Genomic DNA, 18226 nt, shown 5'->3' with positions numbered 1-18226 from the left:
ATCACATGATCCAAAAATGTCATATCTGTACATTGCCTGTTTTACTTTTGACTCTAGTGTTACCATCTATCCCCTTTTCTCTTCATTAATAGTTGTGCTGACTGTATTCTCCACTGCTCTTACTGTCACTCTTGTATACAGTATTTTCTTTTTTCTGTAACCCCCTACTCTTCTTGCTGTAAATATCAGAACTATTGTACTTTTCACCTTCATCTCACTGTATTCTATCAATAATTTCTCCCGCCAAAACATCTCATCCATCTACTGGTTCTGCTTGCTGAAAATTACTTGCACTATTCCGTGCTGTAATCCTCCCATTTGAATGATTGAAATTGCTCTTGTTTCCTCCTGGGTATTAATCCTCTCCAATTCATTTATAGCAAAAAGATCTTTGTTGAAACACAGCTTCAGAATCCAACAAATTCCAACAGCAACACCTTTCTTCTCCTTCTCTTTATGATATACATTGCATAACTCCACCATACTATCATCTGCACTCCTTCCATCCATCACGTGGCAACTAAAGAGCAGGGGTATTTCCTGGTGCCCTGGCCAAAATTACCTTTAATAGTATAACATACCACCTCAGGGCTCCTATAAGGAAAGACCACCGCCTATTGTGACAAACCTGGTAAAAAATAAGAAAATAAATTACATTTTGAAATCTTTCTCTTGATTTATCTCTCTTTTTTGAGAACAGTACATATACTATGATTTTCAAAGTTCTCCATGCCTTTTATAGTTATTTATATCCATTGTCCTGTGAACTTTATTAACTTAATTGGATACATCTCTTATCATAGCTTGGATATTTTATATTGATCTCAATGCAGCCTCATGTCTTTCAATCTGTTTGTAGTTCCAAGCTCTGTAACACAGAGAAATTAAGTCATTACTGTGGCAAAGAAAACTTAAATTCAGTTAGTGGCAACTATTTTGGATGACACAGTTAGGGGTGTGGTTGCTGGTCAGGAATGAGCTGCAAGTGTCAGTTGTTATTCTGCCATGACCAATGAGCATTTCCCAGTCATGAAAAGGCTTTTATTCAATCAGTGAACTGGGAGGGCTTATACGGGTATGTCATTACACAGGGTGATGTGCATGACATTTAGTATGTTTTCCACCTCGGTTAAGGTTTACCCTTTCTTTACCTACCTGACATCCCCTTTCTCTGGCCACATATATAATGCATGCCTTTTTCCTCTCAACCTGACAAATGCAGGGGCACTACCTTTACCATATCAAAGGTTGCTAAGACATGTCTTTCCTGTAGTGGGTGAGGCAACCTGTCACATGGATTTTGGCATGAGTTTTCTGGCCCAATAGGAAGGGAATGCATGAACTCTTGCAGTTAGGAAGGATGACAGTGGGTGTAGGGTATTGGAGCCAAACAAAACATATGTTTATTGGGATAACCAATATTTTAATCCATTATTTTTGAATAAGGACTTATGTATGTTATGAATAATGTTCATACCCTATGCTATAACTTGTGTTCTCACAGTCAGTGGGACTATCAGTGAAACTTCATTTTGAAAAATAAAAACATTGTTAGGAATACATTTAAAATTCAGAAAATACATCCTTATTTTGACCTTGATGCATACATGTTTTATATAGTAAGCATCTATTCTGCAATTTTTTATTTTTGTATAAGCATAGTGCTGGATTATGGATCTCATGGGCCTGGAACCAATCATTATAAGAGGTTATTCATTTGCTGTGATAGTAGAACAAGATATCAGACTAAATTGAGAGGTGAAGCCACAAGCCTTATTTCAGATAAGTGGGTCTGGAGCTACAACTCCATCCAGCCATGCTTACACCATTTAATCACTGGATCAACGAGATCTCTAAACTTTATAAGTGCAAGTCCATTTGCATTGTTTGTACACCACAAACCCCCTTCATTGCTTTTCAAGCTGGCCATTTTTCAGCCCTGCTTCTTCCCCATTAAATGACTTGCTTGATGACTACTGCTATTTCCATCTCTTCTGTAATTCCATTAAAATTTTTCACTTTATTGTCTTTGCTAGCCCTGCTCACCAAATTACAAAATGTTATAGCTCATTTTTTTCAGTTTAATGTGTCCACTACTATCACTTTCCTGTTTCTCAAGTTAAGATACCCCTAACCTGTATTCCAATTTCTCAGAAACTGTTCTTCCTAACCAACACTCTGGTACTAATTAAGAAACTATTACAAAATGCACACACTGTAATAATAATAATAATAATAATAATAATAATAATAATAATACAGAAATTCCTAAACAGAGAAAATAAAGCAATAATTTAACACTCTTTTTAAAAGACAGACTCAAGTAACAGAATTTATATTATCATCAACCGAATTCCTACACAAGCAAACAAGCATTACAGAAGTTACAGAAAGTCAGCATTACCAGCATATATACTTTGTTAAGAAAACAAATTTGCTGCTTCACTTACTTCTCCTCATCAGGTACTTAAAAAGTTAAAGAAATATGGTTATCACATCACCTCTGTTTTGAAGATAGTGAAAAGCATTCAGACTGCTATTTTTATCCTTATAATTCAAAGATCACATATTATATATTTTGCCTGATTACATTTCACTGTTGTGTTAGTGCTGTGAATGTTCTCCTTATGTGTAATTTCTGCAAAAGTTTCAGGAATTGCAGTTTCTTATAAGCTACATGATCATTTCATTACTCTATGTAACACAGTCCTAATATTCTTAGGTTATTTCATTGATCGAAACTGTCTTTACAATCCAGTTATGTGCTAACCTCCATTGCTGAAATTCCATATATTTTACTGCATTTTCATACTTGCTATGAGTGTGGTTATCATGGGAATGTAAAACTAAAAGGTTTTACACAGGGCGTCATGTGCTTCCATATTCTCTCTATTCTTTGTTCCATCCTGCAGCACTTTTTGAAATAGTAGTGTTAAATATACCTTTCAACCTCTAAGTGCAAGAAATCTGGACAAGGCCAACAACATATGATGGCAAAGGCCCAAAAATAGGGACATATTTTAAATATTGCTCTTATAAAGTTAGAAAGTTGCTAGAGTAACAGTGTTTGTTTTAACATACATTTTCTGAAGGATATGAAGTCTGAAACTCAAATATATGTGATTATTTAGGGACTTAAATGCTCAGATCATCCCTGTGATTTGTCAGAAAACCACAAATTTTATGAGGAATGGACCAAAAATATGAGCCAAAAATCTGGACAGTTGAGAGGTATAGTATTAAGCAAGAGAAGGCATTCTTGCAACCATAATTTCTGTTATTCACCCATCAATAACAAATGGGTCCCTATCGGTTCAGTGAAAAATCAGTTCAGTGAACAGCATTTTCAGTGCACTTGCATTGCCATTCTTCGAACTGCTCATACTGAGATTGCAGTAAAGTGAAAACTGCAAAATTTGCACTATCCCTTCTGTAGTGCGATCTCGGAGCTGGTATATATAATTAGTGGGGGATATGGGGGGTACAGCATTCCACATGAGTGGAATTCAATGAAGAGCATTTCCAATGAAATGCCATTCATTGAAGTGTTCCTGCGATGAAGTAATATAATAAACTGCACTCTCTTTGTGTCTGCAGTTCATCAGACTGATTTGAGTTTCCAACTCACAGATGAAAAGAAGATCAATTAACTTACATTTCCTGTGCTTCTAAATTCAGAATCCGTCTAATCCTGGTAGAAAAATTAAGAAGTATAATGCTGGTACACTACACCACTAACAGAAAGCACAAACACACCAACCTAGAACACGTGGATTATATAATATGATTTTTTTGCCCTAGCAATACTGGTCTAGTTAAAGGTATTATGTCACTTTTGTTTTCCAGTGTTTTTGTTTTTCATATAAACTTGATAAATGTAATCATCTAGCATTTGAGACACAAGGTAAGAAAAGCACCACTAGTATGGTTTGCAATTTTTTTTTTGTTTTGTTTATTGGCTGGGCACAGCAAAGCGAAACACCTAATCCTCCAACTTACTAGGCAGGTCAGCAACAATCCCTGCCCCTTCATTTTGGGCTATGTCACATTGTCATCACCATCACTTACCGAACACACACTTGTGAATAGTTATTCACCACTCTCATGATTCTCTCCTAGGATAGTGCTGTCATATATCATATTCTTCACACATGCTTCATTATTTATAGGTTCATAGATTCATAGGTTGGTACTGAGCTATCTGCCCGAAGGCATATATTAGCCCAGCCACGTTGTGCGGTATTCACCACCCCTTTAGTAGTTCCCTAGACCCTTGTACTAGCAGCTAGTACCCTTGGCCCCTATCTAGTAGTGCTGTTGGTGTGAGTCCCGGTGTGAACTTTCTGTTACCCATCCACTCATCAAGGCTCCTCTTGAAGAGTGATAGTGAGGGGCTCTGTCTTATGTAGATCGGGACCCTGTTCCATAGTAAGGGAAGTCTCTGCAAAGGGTCTCTATCCCTCCAGCTTGTTCTATTCATTGTTGTGTTGAGGTTTATATCCCTAGAGTGTGTAGCTCGAGTAGATTTGGTGTTGCTAAGATGGAGCATGTTCAACAATTCTGGGCTGGACATGGCTCTGTACGTTAGACAGAGATCGCCTCTGAGAAAGCAGTATGCAACAGAGAACAGTCCTAGTTTTTTCAATCGTGCTGCATAGGGCAACTGTTTGAGGCTAGTAATTCTCTTGGTTAGGTACCTCTGTGGTCTCTCCAGCTGCTGGAGATGTCTAGCCAGGTACATTCCAATTGGTGCATTGTACTCAATAATGGGTCTGATGAGGGAAGAGTAGAGGGGCACCATTACATCCTTAGATCTTGATGCGAACCCTTTCATGATCAGATGGGTCACATAGAAGGATTTTCTAACCACTTTGGCAACATGGTTATCAAAGGAAAGCTGGCTATCTACTTGGGTCCCTAGATTCCTTATTTCTTCTTCAGATTTCAGGGCATTACCTCCTATGTTGTAGTTTGCGGGTACTCTGTTTTGTCCAAAGGGGATTACTATGCATATTTTTGCATTTAGCTTGAGACCATGACTTTGACACCATGCATCAGTCTCATTTAGGCCCTTCTGGAGGATCTCCATGTTGGCCGGAGACTCTATTATAGCACCCAGTTTGCAGTTATCCACAAACTTAGTCAGCCACAGCCCTTCCGTGCTTGCCTGTACTTCTGAGAAGTATATGCCAAACAGGAGGGGCCCCAGGACAGAACCCTGAGGCACACCACTCATTACTGGTCTGGATTCAGACATAGATCCCGCTACTCTTACTTTATGGGATCTGTCTGAGAGCCAGTTTGCGATCCATCTTGTGACGTAAGGGTTTATGCCCAGGCTGGTGAGCTTATCAATAATACCCGAATGGGGAATGGTGTGAAATTCTTTGGCAAGGTCAAGGTAAGCCGTGTGTACCTCCTTTCCCTTATCTATAGCCTGAGTAACTGTCTCAAAGAAATCCACCAGGTTCAGGAGGCATGATCTGCCCTTGACAAAGCCGCACTGTCTTCTTTGTCTTATTGTCCCTGTTTTTCACATTTATTTATGTGTTCATATTCTTATTTGTATCTTTACAGTTGAATACCTTTGCAAAATGATTTGAAAATGTTGTCATAACTTATAAATTGGCCCTGGTGTATATAATTACCATCACAATATCTCTACAGTCTTTTGCCACTTCCTCTAAAACCCATAATAGATAAATATCTTTACTATCCCCCGGATTTACTAATCTTCTGTGCAAGACTAGTCTAGTCCTGCATGGAAGCAGCTGCTTAGGAGCAGGACTGCAGCGAGCCATGCATAGTAATGAAGGTGCACTGCCCGAGCTCCCAGGCTTACACAGAGCGTTTACGAGTGCAGGGGGCATGTCTGAGAGCAGAGCTCTCAGAATAAACACGCACCTGCAATGTTGAACAGCAGAAAGTGGAAATAAATGAGTGAGACAGCTCACAGGTGTCCACATATCCCCACCAACAGTCGTCCCCCATATGTACAACAGCAACAAGACATAAACATCAAAAGAAACCCTGTATTGTTGTCTAAAACTCTGAGTACAACTAACCATAGGTGTGCATGTGTGCCGATTGCTTAGCTAGGGTTAAAGCAGCCTAAAAGGCTGAAGAGGATAACAAGGACGATATATGCAAATGAAGTATCTCAGAAATAGTGTAGTGGGCAGAGCGTTCACCTAATGAGCAGGCAGTCCCAGTGCAGCACAGTCTATTTTACATGGCAAAGCATGGTATAAGCAGTATTTGTATTGAAAAACCCACTAAATAACACATTTTTATGAAATGGAGTACTGCAGGCAATGCACATGTGAAGAGTCAGTATCATAATCAATAAGCCAGCAGTAAGCAGGTGTAAGCACAGATAAGCAGTAGTAAGTATATGTAAGCACTAGTAAGCATGTGCAAGTGCATTTGCATGGGGATAAGCACTGTCGACACAGATTAAGCAAAGGAGAAACTAACTGGGTGTAAGAAACCGTGACCGGAAATTAGCAGTGCTTACCTCCGCGCAAACCCACTTAAAACCACTTTAAAGTGCCTTAATCACATCATATCCAAAGGCTGGTGTTCTGCCCAGCAAGAAAACAAACAGCTTCTGCAAGGCTGGAACCCAGGATTATGCACACCATACACAAAAAGATTTACAACTAAGCCATGCCAGATATGCATAAATCGTATGTTGTCAGAAACATAACTCCAGCCTAGTCATACAACAGTACAGATAAGGTATACCTACATCTAGAGGGATGTGTGTGTTACTATCTAAATGGATACAACATATATATAAATGTAGTCATATATATATATATATATATATATATATATATATATATATATATATATATATACATAGATATACATAAATATCCAGAAATATAGACATATATATGCAAATATATGGACATATATACATGAAAATGCCAACATCTACACATATATATATGTCAACACCTATATGTCCACATATACACAGCAAGTTACATATATGTATGCAGATATATGTCTCCGTAGGTATATACGGACCTAGTTAGAAATAAGTAAGCACATATATATACTCATAGAGGTATATATGGCCAGATATCTGTAGATAACAATGGTATATTAACAGAAACATATATGTCCACATGCACCGTTAATGGGCATGAGAGGCCCCAACAATATATGTCTCGTACGAATTGGCATACCCCAATAACCAAGCATGTCTGCCCTGGAATACACTACCAAGCTCTTTGTATTGTACGTGTTTCATTTAAATAGGGATTTAAATTAGCCCTCTGTTATGTATCACATGTTGACATTACATTCCCCTCTCCATCACCCACTAGGTGGGCCGACCAGTACACGCCCATCCAACCCAGGTTATTCTCGACCCATACATTCATTACCCACTGTTCTGCTACCCCCTACCTGCTGCACACATGCAGCCACCATCCCTACCCTGGTTACTGCCCTGTAGCTACCACACTACCACACATTGCCCTCCCTCCACCTCCCCCTCGGGACCCATCCCGTATGTTGTCCTGACCCAAGTATCCTAGGTTTGGCACACGCTGTAGTCCATGCACATAGCCATGGGTACCTTTGTAACTCTGGGTTTAGATGAAAGTTGAATACCCAGTGCTTGGGTTGTCCTGCATGGAACGAATGTTTCCCTGGTACTAATAAAAGATTTCATGTGTGACTCTGTTTACACTAACGGATTTAGTTGTAGGTATTGCAAAGCATACGTGGCACACAAGGTTGGCCGGTATGCACATGAAACAGAGTATCCAGCAATACCAGTCTACATTACAGGATATGTAGCTAAATATGTAGAGGTATGTGTGTGTTTATATATACCCATAACTAAATAGATATATACCTCTCCCTCTCTGCAGTACAAATGTATACTTACGTAGACAGACATATATAGAAATATCCCCATATAGATGTATATATATATATACATATATATATATATATTCAGACATCCATACAGCTACATGTTGTTTTATATATATATATATATATATATATATATATACAGCAGTATATATATATATATATATATATATATATATATATATATGTATACATATATATATATATATATATATATATATATATATATATATATATATATATATATGTATATACATATATATATATATATATATATATATATATATATATATATATACACACACACATGTATGCATATATATATATATATATATATATATATATATATATATATATATATGTGTGTGTGTGTGTGTGTGTGTGTGTGTGTGTGTGTGTGTATATATATATCTATATATATATATATATATATATATATATACACATAGATATATAGCTATGATATGATACAGCACTTAGGAATGACATATGTTCACAGGCCGTGCCAATGAGGGTGAGGGACCCAATCAACAAATGTGTAAAACATAGCATTACCCCCCCCCCAAACAGACAGGGGAAACATACAAACAAACACACAAACAATGCAAATAATCCACTGCTCCCCAAACCACAGGCAGGACACAACCAGTAGGGGAACACTGTGGACCTGCTAAGTCTAATATTGCAACAGAAACAGCAGCGTCCCTTGCAGGACACCCCAAAAATTGTTGATGATCAGTGTCCGTCCCTGTAGCAATTAATCAAGGCAAGCTGTGTATGTACCCGGATTACAAGGTTGGGAAAGCCTGATGACCCATGGGTCGAGACAATGTACGAGATGAGTCCTGAGTAGCCGAGAGTGGGCAGTGTGTAGTGGTGTGGTTAGACCCGACCTGCACCCAGAGTAAGGATGAGTGCTGTAGAGGAGGGGCGGGTGGGGAACTATGGGTATGCAAATATGGGCTGAAGTGTGCAGGTGTTCTCTGGAGTGGTTCTAGTTGGACTGCCCCAGAGATGTAAACAATAGTGCGAATTGGGCAGAGCTGCTGCCTAACAAGCAGCCATTCATGGTACGAGTCCCACTGCAGCACAGTCTATTTAAAATGGCAAAGTACGGTTTAACCATATTTGTTGTTGCAAAACCCACTAGATAACACCAAGGAACACATGGTCGCAACACCCCACTGTAGGCATGTAAGCCAATCTAACTGGCATCACAAGTTATTATTGTAGTCCTCACCCCCACTCAGAGGTGTGAATGTCCAATGCAACCTCCAAATGCAGTGTATATGCACAGCTGTTGCTGCAGAAGACATGGCCAGCTGTGGACCTTCCCTTCAATCTTCCTGCCCATCTTTGGATAATTCCCCTACTATCTCTCCCCTTATTGCCCCATGAACACCACTTACCTATCAACCCCTGTTCCATTTCTATTAATGTTTAAAGTTACATGTAGGTGACACCCTCTTCCCCAACTTTATTGGCAGAATCTGGTACCTCCTACCCACATGTATTACCTCAGCTGTCCCACAGGATACATGTAAATAACACATGAAGGAACACCACAAGCACGCTTGGTTCAGCACATGCTCACCACCTTGAGAAATCTTCCCCCCAACTTACACTGTATAGCCCTACATCAACTAGTGAAACTAACACCTCTTGTCCTGCCTCACAAACAAATCTCAACATCCGACAAACCTTCCCTATTACTCCCCTTCCAATTATTCCAACAGGCTACTATACAGTTACAATGTCACCCCTTCTACGTTCCTACCTACTCCTTCACTTTTATCTTCTACTCTACCACACAGGTATGGAATAACTATACCTACCCTGAATACCTGTGTAACCTATCCAGAACTGTTAAACTGGAATCCAACTTCACCTTAAACTGACCTTGGTCAACAGTCATACCTGACATGTAAACCTGACCTAAGCATGTATAATACGACATGTTAACGTAAACTAAGCATGAAGAATGTGGTACGTAGCTATGTTGCGTCTGTTACTCTCTATGAATGTGAACAACTCAGTATTAATTGAAATGAGTAGATGGGGTTCACTGTGGAGCTCTACTCCCTGGGCCACCGTTGAAAATGGACAAGCATCCAGTCGGATTGTCCCAGTCAACAAATGTAAACTAAATACAAGAAGTAGTGCGGGGGTATGCAGGAGCAAGTGGGTGTAAGCCTGTTTGGGTGGCGGTAAGCAATAACCACACTGGTTAAGCAATGTAGAAGCTAACTCAGTGTAAGATGCTGCAACCAGAAGTCAGCAATGCTGAGCCTCGTGAAATCCAGTGCATACCTGCCTACAATTGCTCTACAGTGCCTTAGTCACTCTGTAGCCAACAGCTGTCATTGTGGCCATTAACAAAATAATCTGTACTGCCAGGTTGCAACCCCCCCAACCCTGCACACTATAGTCTATGTGAGTTACCACTAAGCCATGGCAGATACACATTCAGCTGTTGTGATCACAAACATATCATCCAGCACAGTCATTCAACAGTATAGGAAATGTATGTAAGTATGTAGATTAATACCAACAAACATTGCTCAACCTCAGTATTTCGAGCAGTCTATGTACATCAAAGAACAATGCCTGTTCAATCATGCTGAGAGAACAGTTGTCTTGCATAATTCCAAAGACAATAATAATAATGAAAAAACAATGCACACCGTGGGGGCATGTGGCCATGCTTCATACACAGAATGTCACACCTGGGGCATTGGTTCCGCGGATCCGGGAGATGAGGCTGGCCAGGTGTGTAAGCAAACTGCTGCTTCTCAAACCCCTGGCAGGATGCTACCAGTGGGAGAAACAGTGTAGACCAGCTAAGTCTACTCTTGACACAACAACAGGTCCGTCCCTGGTGGGACGAAGCAAAAGTTGTGGGTCACATCGATGTATCCACCAGTATCAGAGGAGGATCAAGGGAAGGCTCATACATATGTGGACTAAACAGATGAAGAGCCTGCAGACGCTTGGGTCGAGACAGTATATTGGAGGAGTACTGAGACGTACAGAGAGGGAAATGTCTGGAGGTTTGGTATGGCTGGGCTAGCAACTGGAGAATGGATGGATGCTGTGTACGTGGAGCTCGGGGGCTTGGGGAAGGGAACATGGGTATGACATTATGGTAGAAATAAGCAAATGAAGCAGAACAACAATAGTGTAGTGGGCAGAGCATCCGACTAATGAGCACGCATTCCCAGTTTGAGTCCCACTGCAGCACATTCTATTTTCCATGTGAAAAATGTATATAAATATCATTTTGCTGTATAATCTACTAAATAACATTTAAATGTGAACTGGAGTACTGCATTAAATGCACAAGTGAAGTGTCAGTGTCATAATGAATAAGGCACTAGTAAGCAGATGTAAGCATAAATAAGCAGTAGTAAGCATAGATAAGCAATAGTAAGCATGTTTAAGTGTGTTTGCGTGGGGGTAAGCATTGCCTACACAGATTAAGCAAAGTAGAAGCTAACTGAGTGTAAGAAACTGCACCTGGAGGTTAGCTTTGCTTAGCTGCATGCAAACCCGTACACACCCGCTTACAACTGTTCAAATTTCCCTTAATCACTCTGTATCCAATGGCTGGTGTTCTGCCCAGCAACAAAATATACAGCCTCTGCAAGTCCCGAACCCAGGACCCTGCACACCATGCACAAAGCAATTTACCAGTAAGCCATGGCAGATGTATATACCCTCTTGTTTTCACAAACATATCACCCAGCACAATCAGTCAACAACACAGGAAATGTAGTAATATCATACCACACAACCTCTTAATGCAAGAATTCCAAAGTGTGCCAAAATGTGGGTACAAATAAGGATATCTGTCAAATACTGCTCTAATGCACTTAAAATGTAGCTAGTTACACAGTTATATGCACTAAAACATATATTTTGAAGGAGATGAAATGTCTGAAACACAAAAGTGTCAGCACAAGTGATTGACTTCAATACTAAGATCATCCATTTCAATTGCCAAGAGAATGAGGTACAAGCCAAAACTATAAGCCGAACATGCATGGACATATGGACAGATATAGATATATATGTATATGTATGACTCACAAATAATCATATAACAGCAATTGCACATAGATAAATATGTTCAGTGTATATATCCATATATATATATATATATATATATATATATATATATATATATATATATATACACATATCTATATCAATGTCATATCTATCTCTCTATATATGGGGTTTCACATATATAATTATGCAGATATACATATATATATATATATATATATATATATATATATATATATATATACACAGATAGACATGTGTATAGCATTTCCACATTGGAACAAAGTCCTGAACCACTCAGTACAACATAACAGACCATAAGCACAATTCATCGGGGTGGGGGCACAAATGAGGGACACCTGGTAATTAGTGCTATGTTACCCCCCACCCCTAATGGATATGCTATGCAATCCAATATCCAGCACATGCAGTACTTGACTTCAGGACCCTCCACAACACAGCTACAAAGCTCTAACAGTAATCCAGTTCACCTGTACATGTCAGGGCAATATCTGTAACATATCATGCAGAAAAGTCATTCTACCATAGGGAATGTACAATGTGGAAGGGGTACACATTACAACGATACAGATATGCGCACACATCTATATTGACAAATATGTTCAGGTATATATATATATATATATATATATATATATATATATATATATATATATATATATTGATACACATATATATATATATATATATATATATATATATATATATATATATATATATATATATATATATATATATGGAGAGAGAGAGAGAGAGAGAGATAAGATATATGAGATATATAGGTACATACACATATACACAGACAAAAGGTATTAGTTGCCATACATATGTAGAAGTAGTGTGGAAGTAATGGGTGCAAAGTATATCCCTCAGCCACAAGCCCTGTAACTGGTGACATGTGTAGTGTGGCAACCATTCCCACAAATGAGAATACTTACATTACACATATACCCACTCACAATTCAAAGTACATGGCACGACACATAGGTATGCATACACAGACAAGCTTTATTTGTGTACTATACAATAATGTATGCCACTACTTACAGCACATAGAATTTGAAATATTTAATCAGTGATGAATGCAAGGCCCACACAAAACAGTAGATGCAGACAATGCGGATATATAACATACTATGCTGTCCAGGCCAAGCCCTTCAATTATTACAGCAGTAGACAAAGGGTTTGCCTTCAAGATAAGTAACAATCAACAATAACAGATGTAGTTCAGCAGCCTCCAATTACACCCTGTAGTCAAGCCCTACGGGGAAATTTATTACTTGTGGTAATGTCAATGTATCTGTCACATGTATAGACCCTGACCAACAAATGTTGTGGGAGTCCACGATATGAGTGGGATGATAGCAGGAATGCTAGCAGTAAATAATGATAGGCCATTACCTAACAACCCCTAACCGTATCACAGCAGGACAAAGCCTGCCATATATGTGGAGGACAGAGGCAGGAACACAGGGCCATACTTGCAATATTGCTGTTACACTCCCTGGAAAATGCTGGTGTCCCAGGATTTGCTGCAACATACCCTTATGCAGGAATAAGACATCAGAAACACAATTGGATGTAGCCATGTATTGCTAGCACGCAACAGACAGATTGTCAGTGATATATCTAGGACAAGACCTGTGTGGTGCACAGGCAAAAGCAAACAGACAATCCACTGGCAGTCATGTGGATAGGCGCACGATTGAGAGCAATGCAGACAGACTGCATTCCATCCTAAACTACTATGTACACGCAAACACTGACAGACCAGCAATATACAATGCACATAACAACACTACTCACTCTGTTTGTAGGTATGGAACCTCATACAAATGTGGAGTTGGCCTGTGTCTGCAAGTCCTGCTATAAGAGGTATTGCAACCTGCCATCTGAAACACTGTTGCCCACATACAGGAAGGATGTCCTCCATACTGGAAAGGTTAAGGGACAACGCCCACATGAGTCAGCAATTTATAGTACTGGGTTGCCATGACAGTGGTTATCTGAATCACTACACAGCAGGCTGCATGCAGTTAGCAACTGTTACACACTGATTGGTGCAGAACCCATCACCTGATCATGTGCATCACCTACAAAAGCCATGCTGCAATCCATTCAAACCAGCTTAATCACTGTAGTGGAGAGAGAGAGAGAGAGAGAGAGAGAGAGACAGAAAAAAAATAGCCAAAAACAGAAAGGTGTCACACGCATCAAAAAAAAAAAAAGATATGTAAAACATAAATGTATGCAATTGAATGTAGTATGTGGTATAGATTAAAAGGATATATGATGTTGAATGTTTGATATGTGTCATCTGTAGTTATTCCTGTAATGATGTTCTGCTGAACAACTGCTCTGGACAATACACTCTGTCCCTGTAGGCAGTGGAACATACCCGCCAACTGTGCAGATCAGCAATGAATGACAAAGATGTAAGCCATAATATCTGTATGTATTTTATGTTTGTGTGGGCAACAGCTGGTGGTGGAAGCACTGTCATCATGATAGACACATGGGTGTCAGAGCACACCACTTGCAGGACAGTCATGTTAATGTGTAATGTAGCATGCACAAATGCCATAGGTGTATAATAGGCTTACCAACAATCTCTCATCATATATACCACACTAATGTTAGCCTGTGTTTACATGTGACACCTGTCGGTGTTGCAGCAAGGCAGAACAGTGCAGCTGTGAATGAAAGACAGTTACAGAATGTGGACCAGATGTCTGTATGCACCCCACATATAGATAAATATCTGTGTGATATGGAATGAGATGTGTATGTCTACAGATACACAGACACTCATATAGATATAGGTATATCAACAACCTACAAGATATATCTACACATATATGTACACACATGTATATATATATATATATATATATATATATATATATATATATATATATATTTATATATATATATATATATATATATATATATATATATATATATATATATATATATATATATATATATATATATTTATATATTGTGCCTTTCGGCTTTTCCCGGTTAGGGGTCGCCACAGATGAACTCCGGTCCGCTAATGATTGGCAGTTGATTTTTATGTGCTGAGTTGCCAGCCCTAACACACAACCTTCAACGAAGGTACGCCCATTCACACATATCTCCACACAGAAGACGCCCTAGCTGACAGTTGAACTGGACAGCGTCTTACTGTGAGGCAACAGCGCTACCACAGCATCACCACCGCGGATACTATATACATATATATATATATATATATATATATATATATATATAATATATATATATATATATATATATATATATATATATATATATATATATATATAGTGACCCTGACAATAGCATGGAGGTAAAGCAGTCTGTAACAGGCCAGCAAAGATAGTGTACCCACAGGCAACATGGCTACAAACACATAGCACAAAGCATGGCATAATTACATAGCACAAAGCTTGGTACAATGCAACATATGTCACAATGGTAGGTAAGCAGCTGATATACCAATTGCATTCTGCAAACGGTTTGTTGTAGCTGATATGGTGGGGGGAGACAAAGATGTGTATTAAGACGTATGGTGACCCTGCTGTATGAGTTGCTCAGAGCTGTTTCCATCTTTATGTCTTCCAGGGAACATGCCCACACACGTTCGCCATCGTACAGTTTTGCTGAAACCGAGGTGATAACTGAACATTTGGTACAGCACTATGAGCAGCTGTTTGGCTGGACAGCCCATGATATGAAGGAGAGGACCGCCCTGCGGAACCAGCTAGTCCACAAGGTCAATGATGTCAGACTGCATAACCGCAGCTATGAGCATGTCTAGCATCATTGCACCGACCTGCTATGCCATGTACGTTGGCATGCAGCTGCCATATGATGGGACCACCTCGCAAAGGGGGTGGGGGCAACCCGCCCATCCACCCCTCACCTGTATGGAGGAGCTTCTCAGCAGCCTTGTGGCACCTACCCGCCTGCAGCACCATCACCTGGCAGGGCGCATTGTGGAGGTGGGTGTCATCGACACACCGGCTGAGGACCGTGCAGGTAAGGCCCCAGGGCACATCAGTACACCACTTTTGTGTATGCATCTGCATCTGTACAGGTACATCATGTAAATTTGATATGTCATATACATAGTCTGTTGCTGTGTAGTAGTAATAAACAGTTGTGTATAAGCTGTAGTATTGTGGAATTCTACTGTTGATGTAACGTAATGCTGTACTCATCCTTTACAAATGCCACAGCTGTGACCACTGCCATCAACTTTCTCACACTCTTATGTAGGTCCCTCCAGGATACCACCACAGCAGCAGCCTGTAACCAGTGAGTATGGTTCGTGTTCATGCATGATAATACACTGGGCATGTAATAGCTATGGCATAATCCATGCACACATCTAACACACCTACCCATACTGCATGCTGTACACATTCACATTTTCTTGCTGTGAAATGCACTGCATCACAGTGGAGACCATGCTAGGGTATTGGAAGGGTACAACAGACACATGCAAGATAACTAACATCTTGTCAATGTGCAGTGTGTCCACAGGGATTAGAAGTATGGCAGGACACATGGCCTACAGTAGGGACATGTGTGAAACAACACCCTCATGGCTGTAGCTGCATACAATCAAGTTAAGGAACCGTGGCAGACATAACCCTGACCCCAAAGCACTCATGACAGCAGTGTGTGCACTCCCAGTAATGTGCACATGAGTAGATTTTGCAACCATGCAGAGGTCTGGGACATGTGTAGGGCACCACCCACAGCCATGGTAAGGTCTGCTGGTTGGCAGTGTAATAGGCTTGTACTGGTCATACATGCACTGCTGATGTTGTGATCTGTAAAGCAGACATCAGGCATTCACAAATGATATCTGTTCACATATCATCCCAGGTATGAGTTGTTATAACACATAGCGACTGTGAGCATTGGAGCTAACATAACTGACACAGTACTACATATGCAGCAATGGTTTCTACACCTGTGAGGTATGGTGCACAGTACAAGGCAGGGTGTGGAACAGGTCCACAGTAACACTTTGTACATGGATGCAGTGTTAACAAGGGGAAGGGCCATCACCTACCAACACAGCCCATGCATCACACACATTTATACTGTCACTAGCATGAAATCACTATAGTTGCACTGCATGATGTTGAGCACCATATGTAATGCATGCTGACAGAAGGATAATGGGAGGACTTTGTGTAAAAAAGTTGTGCAAACCCACATGTAGGAGTGTGGGTGGTATGTGCATGTGTGTGTGTGTTTATAGTGTCTGTAAGTGCACTCTGGTGGAGTGGAGTGTGGTCGATGCATTTCAGATGTATGTGTACATGTATGTCTGTTTGTGTGGGTGTCCATGTATGCTCAGGTGATAGTGGGATTGATCACATGGCAGTACTTTTCCTTGGGATTGTGCTGTACATGTACATGGAGTGACACATGAGACACCAGGAAAACCTGTCTGATATGTGAACACAGGACAGCTGATAGCATAACAAGGTCTGTAGCATGGAACATGTATTGAGAGGGAAAGTACATACCAGGTGTACACATCATATTGCCAGCAGCAGAGAGATAACCGGCTACTCATGTATGCAGCACTACTAATGCAATGGGGAATTACCAGAGCACATCAGTGAGTGTAACCAGGTATCACTGTTGTCCGCATAATGGGTTGATCATGCAGCAGATGTGGCATGGACTGAGCAAGACTATAGTATGAGTCTCTGGTGTGTGACATATCTAGTGACTGTAGCAGCCCCGACCATATAGGGGCCATGTACACCATGACTGGACATACAACACAGGGTAATACTGGATGACAGCAGTGAGACCATGTACAACCTACTCCACCCAAGTCAGGGAGATGATGGAGTAACAGGTCAGGTGTTGTGATCCCACGTGTAGGCATGGAGAGGATTGATATGTTAATGGGTAGTAGTAATAAGTGTGTGTTAGCAAGTGCCATGCAGGATGTGGAACATATGTAACTGAATGTGGGACTGTCTGTAAACCCAGGGAAAGGATAGTAGTAAGATGGACTGTCAGTGTGTGTGAGTGTTTGTGTGTGTGTATGTGTGTGTGTGTGTGTGTGTGTGTGTGTGTGTGTGTGTGTGTGTGTGTGTGTGTGTGTGTGTGTGTGTGTGAGTACTGTTATGCAATGCTGTACAGGTCTTAAAGTGTGTGCTTGTTTCCCCCACAGGTGGCAAGGTGGCTTAGGGTCCCTCCT

The sequence above is a fragment of the Protopterus annectens genome, chromosome 10.part0, assembly GCF_019279795.1.
Source record: "Protopterus annectens isolate FY-2018-M chromosome 10.part0, PAN1.0, whole genome shotgun sequence".
NCBI lineage: Eukaryota > Metazoa > Chordata > Ceratodontiformes > Protopteridae > Protopterus > Protopterus annectens.
Note: the sequence above shows the minus strand (reverse complement) of the source record.